Source organism: Mastomys coucha, unplaced genomic scaffold (assembly GCF_008632895.1).
Source record: "Mastomys coucha isolate ucsf_1 unplaced genomic scaffold, UCSF_Mcou_1 pScaffold13, whole genome shotgun sequence".
In the NCBI taxonomy this organism is placed as follows: Eukaryota; Metazoa; Chordata; class Mammalia; order Rodentia; family Muridae; genus Mastomys; species Mastomys coucha.
The window spans coordinates 3,492,542-3,498,339 of NW_022196895.1; the positions used below are offsets into that span (position 1 = coordinate 3,492,542).

At 39.0% G+C, this 5,798-nt stretch overlaps 1 long non-coding RNA gene across 1 annotated transcript in view; it reads right to left on the reverse strand.

Annotated features, from left to right (window-relative positions):
• LOC116086817 overlaps positions 1 to 5,798 on the reverse strand; it is a 20,238-nt gene that overhangs the window by 6,534 nt on the left and 7,906 nt on the right. Inside the window, exon 2 of the long non-coding RNA XR_004117151.1 lies at positions 1,516 to 1,630. This is a non-coding gene — a long non-coding RNA (uncharacterized LOC116086817). The remainder of the gene's footprint in view (positions 1 to 1,515; positions 1,631 to 5,798) is intronic.

The following is a 5,798-nucleotide window of genomic DNA, read 5'->3' on the forward strand; positions in this document are numbered from 1 at the left end:
CTACTAAAGTGAAAACTTTACATTACTGGGACTATTGATGCTGGTTAGCTGGAGCTAAGAAATTAGCGATGATTAAGAAGAGACCAGTATCATTGAGGTGACATCTTCTGGGAAGTGTTTTCTGAGAGCACAAATAGGCTGTGTTCCAGACATAGTCAAGGTCATACCTTGTGCTGCACCAGGACTTGGTAATGTGTAAGAGTCACTCAGGTGGTACTGGTTTTGACAGCACGAAGGGGTCATGAAGAGCAGCTGAGGCTCTGCACAGTGAGAGGCCATGGACGGCCATAAGTGAAGGTGCAGCCTCAGTTTGCAATTGATGGCCCAGGACTGAAGGTGTCATGTAAAGGAGTTGAGGCTTGGCACTGTGAAGACAGTCTATGAGAGGCTATTGGTAAAGCTTAGTTACAACAGTGTTTTGGGAATGCCAGTACCAGACAATGACCACCAAGGACAGCAGCAGCAGTGGAGTACAGGCATCTGGAGCCCAGAAGACAAGCCATGTGCTGCAAAGGGCAGAGCTGGAGAAGTGACTGGCTAAACCCTTAGAGGAGCCCAGAAGATCGTGAGTTGGATCCCAGACACTGGTTTTGCTTTTGATTGTGACTGTGCCCTGATATTTTTCCCTCTTGAAGGAAGAACATATTTTAGTGGAGCCCACAGTTAAGAGACTTTGAATTTTAAAAGATATTGGACATTTTAAATTGATTGAACTTTTAATATGTAAAGACTGTGGGACTTTAGATCTTGGGGATGAATAAGAAAGTAAGGGTTGAGGCTTAATAGTGATGTGTTTGTGTGTCAAGTTGACAAGGGGTCAATTGTACTGGCTGGTTTTATGTGTCAACTTGACACAGGCTGGAGTTATCAAAGAGAAGGGAGTTTCAGTTGGGGAAGTGCCTCCATGAGATCCACCTGTGGGGCATTTTCTCAATTGCCCCTTGTGAGTGGTGCCATCCCTGGGCTGGAGGTCTTGGTTCTATAAGAGAGCAGGCTGAGCAAGCCAGGAGGGGCAAGCCAGTAAGGAACATCCCTCCATGGCCGCTGCATCAGCTCCTGCTTCCTGACCTGCTTGAGTTCCAGTCCTGACTTCCTCTGGTGATTATCAGCCATGTGGAAGTAAGCTGAATAAACTCTTTCCTCCCCAACTTGCTTCATGGTCATGATGTTTGTGCAGGAATAGAAACCCTGACTAAGACAGTATCCAACCTGTCTTCAATGTTAAATAAAAAACTAAGATGCTTATTCCATAGATAAAGTGGGAGTTCAACATGTTCATCATACTGCTCAGATGTACATTTTTAAATATTTCATAATATCTAATAATATTGTTAAAATATACACAATACCACACTCTAATAACATATAATATAAATAATATTAATCATAATAAGCTTAAAATATTTTAATAACTACAGTACATATAGACATCAAAGCAGAAAAAACACAAAGCACAGAAGGAATAACTGCAAAACAACAAAAATGTCAATTAATCAAGAATACAAAGATGCTTACCTGTGATCAACAATAGAGCTTCAGATATCAGATGCAAATCTTAACAGAATCCAAAGGGGAAGTAGATACTCACGCCTGCATGTTTAAATGCTCCCCTTATATAGCAGACACAACACTATGAAAGAGACAAAGAGGGCAATCAAGATAACAAAAATGTGAATGTGAATAAATACTGGCTGTTGGCAGCTTGTAGCTCAGACTTCTACATGGCTCCTGAAGTCTGGGAGGGACACTATACAGCCAAGGCAGACATCTTTGCTCTGGGCATTATCATCTGGGCAATGATAGAAAGAATTGCTTTTATTGACTTGAAACCAAGAAGGAGCTCCTGGGGACCTACATTAAACAAGGGACTGTGATTGTCCCTGTGAGGCGCTGCTAGAAAACCCAAAGATGGAGTTGCATATCTCCCAGAAACGTAGGACTTCCATGTCTGAGGGGGTCGAGCAGCTCTTTGTGGGTTAGCTGCTGACCCACAGGACCTACCTGATGCTTTTGAACTTGAAACCCGAATGGACCAGGTCACATGTGCTGCTTAAACTCCAGGGCTGAATGTCTTGGGCGTTTTAAAACTAGGTCGATCCTCCGGGACCCACAGTCTCATCATGTCTTGGACAAGATGGCAGAGGGCACAGGTGGTGGCGATCTCCTGACAGCTGGACCTCCCACAATGTGAAGCTTTGGCTTGGGGTTCCCACTCTCCCCTTTTCTTTTTCCTTTATTATAATAATATTTTTTTAAACATTAAACCATCAAGACTTCTGAAAAAAAAATACCCTACAAGAAGTCTGATGGTGTCTCATTAGCTCCAAAGTTTCTGTGTAGAATGAATCGGATCGGATGGATATTTATAGAACTTCAAAACCAGGATATCCACTGCTTTCAAGTGCATATAGAATACTTGCCAACACTGACGACACAGTAACCCACAGAAGAGATTCCAACATGTTTAAAGTATATATAATTATAGAAGTCAAATCAAAGTAGGAACCAGAAACAAAAGAGGGAAAATCTCAAAATTCTTGGGAATTAAAGTATTTTTATAAAATATAATTCACAGGTTAGAAATGAAATCCTAGAGAAGTAAGAAAAGGTTTCGTGATAAAGCACCATGAAAACATGCCACCTCCCAGCTCCTGGGATGTCGCTGCAGTTGTGAGCAGTGACATGTCTTCAGTGCTTGTACTGGGAGAAAGCAGGGAGAAAGCACCTAAACCAGCTCCAACAAGTTCCTTACACGGAGCAATAAAAACAAGAGTAACAATCTCAAAGCACGGAGAAGCTAGGAACGGAACAATAAAAACAAGAGTAACAATCTCAAAGCACGGAGAAGCTAGGAACCAAGAAAAGAAGTATTAATATAATTGAAAACCCTAAGAAAACCAGTAACACAAAAGATAACTTTTTGAAAAGATTAATAAATTTGATAAACCCCTAGCAAAAAGAGTGGGAGGAAGAGAAAGAAAGGAGAAAGAGAAGGAAGGAGGGAGGAACTGGAGGAAGGGGCAGGATGGAAGGAGAAGGAGGGAGGGAGACTTGCAATTCTTGAATTCAAGAAGCTGAGGCAGGAGGACTGCAAATTACAAAGCAAAGTGGAAAAGGTTAAACTCACAATTTGCTAATATCAGGAAAAATATAGAAGAAACCACTATATAGCTTTCACATAATTAGAGGAGAATGAACTACTCTGTTTACATCGATGTGACAGTTTTCATGAACTGGATTAATTCTCAAAAACCAGCAACTACCAAACTGACGCAAGTAGATAACCCAACGAGTCACATAACAATATAAAATAATTCACTGTTTAAAATGTTGGCAGCTTGGAGTATATCTTTCCAGGAGTACTCAGCTCTAAATAAGACACCTATATCACACCCTTGGCCCAGGGTTCAAAGGTCATCAAAGAAATGACAGAACATAAGAGCCAAGGGTAGTGGATGTCTTCCGCAAAACATTTATTAGACATGATGGCACCATTGCAGAGATGAACTGACAGTGTTTGAGACAGCTTCACAAGGCTTGCATAAGATCAAGGCTCAAAACTCTCAGCATGGACAGGGAGGGGCTCATAAAGTCCATCCCTACTCAAGAAGATATGAGCAACTGATGGCTGCCGGGTGAGGAAGAATAAATTTTGCTCAGGGGTGTAGTTCCTGAATGGCTGCCCATGTTCCACTAGGTGATCCTATACCAATGCACATACAAGTGCTAAAAGGACTCAGTTTGTTTTCTTTTGGTTTTTTGTTTTTAACAGAGAGCACATGAAATTGAGAAGTAAAGAAGGGGTGGAGAAAATCTGGAGATGAAAGAGGGATCCATTTGATCAATACACATTGCATATAGTTATGGAATTCACAATAAGAAATTTCTAGACATTTCTAGGCTAAAATAGTTTTATTGATAAATTCTATGAAGCCTACTAGGAAGGAACTCCAATTCTACTGAATTTCTAAAGAACAACATGAATAACAACCTCATTCAATTTTATAGATACACTGGTGAATTTTAAGAATATTGAGGAAAGAATTAAGTTTAAAGTGTATAAGCCATTTGCTAGAGTCCCTTTCAAAAAATAGAAAAAAGAATACCTTATAATTTGGTTTATTAAGTCATTATTCACTTGATATTAAAACTAAACAAAAGTAATGCAGAGAAAGAAAGTTAGAACCAATATCCTTTAAAAATGAATATAAAATAATCAAGAATGTTAGTAAGTTAATTCCAACATACTAAGAATAAACAAACAAACAAATAATAACTCAGAGCTAACTGTGTCTTATCTAGGAATGTAGGAATGGACCACTGGTGAAAATCAGCCCATGTAATTCATTGCATCAGCAGGGCTATGTCATATCAACTGAAGCAGAAGATGCATTTGACAAGCACAACAGCCATTCAAAATGAAAGTTTTACCTGGAAAATGTAGAAACATTCTAAACTTTATCAAAATCATCTAAAACATATCCTCTTCAGCCATGTATTGTTAAAGACTGACCAATCCTGTATGACAAAGTACTATGCATATGCTGTTTATTTGTGAATTTGTCTATGTTCCTAAGCTTTATACCTATCCTACAATTTAAACGTTAAAGTTTAACAAACAGTTTTCAATGCCCAACTTATGATCAGTTTGGAATCTGATCAGTATCATCAGATTGCAGCATATAAATAAAACATAAAATTGGATTCTTACTATGGAATTAGTGAAGTCTTTATAGAGATAGAATTTGAGAAGTAGCCACAAAGCCCGAGGACCTGAGTTGTATCACAAGAATCCACATGGATTGAGAAACCAATACCTGCAAGTTGTCCTCTGACCTCCATATGCAACACACACACACACACACACACACACACACACACACACACACACACACACACACACAAATACATAAATAAAAAAATTAAAAATAGAAATAGTGACATAATAGAAGCTCATGGGATGAAAGCATTCAACAAATATATTCTCATACTGGACTGGAATGTAAATATGTAAATCTTACCCCCTGGATTTATGCTAAGTGTTATAAAAATATTCAAGCAGTCCAGGAATTTAAGAGAAGTACAAATCTGTGTTGAAAGTTAATGTGCTCACTTGTACTGTTCTGTTATCTACAAAGTACTTTTATTAATGTTCCAGAGACTAAACTATGGAAGAATTACAACAAACAGACAATCACAAAGTTTAAGTTTTGTCTCTATGAGTTATCTGGACTAGAGCTTCCATCCCTCAATCCACAAAGCTTTGTTCTCATTTAGAGTACCACTGTTCACCCACAAAGAAGGGTCAGTGATATAACTGATTCCTTGTAATATTTTTGAGTAGATATTTTCTTTATTTACATTTCAAATGTTATCTCCTTTCCTGGTTTCCCCTCTGAAAGTCCCCTATCTCCTCCCCCATCCCCCTGCTCACCAACCCACCCACTCCCACTTCTTGGTCCTGGCATTCTACTATACTGGGACATCGAGCCCTCACAGAGCCAAGAGTCTCTCCTCCCACTGATAAACGACAAGGCCATCCTCTGCTACATATGTGGCTGGAGCCACCTTGTAATATTTCAAAACATAACCCATGAAATATACACTAGTACCCCAAATCTTCATGTTCTGTAGGCCCTGTCTATGGACAAGCAGAATCTGTGTCCTTTCCAACTGTTCTCCACTGTTATTTTCTGTCCTTCCTTATTAGATTAATAGTGTCTTGCTGACCATTAAAAACAAGTTATTTTTTTTTTTTTGGTTCACAAAAATAAAAAATAAAAAATTGAAAGGCAAAG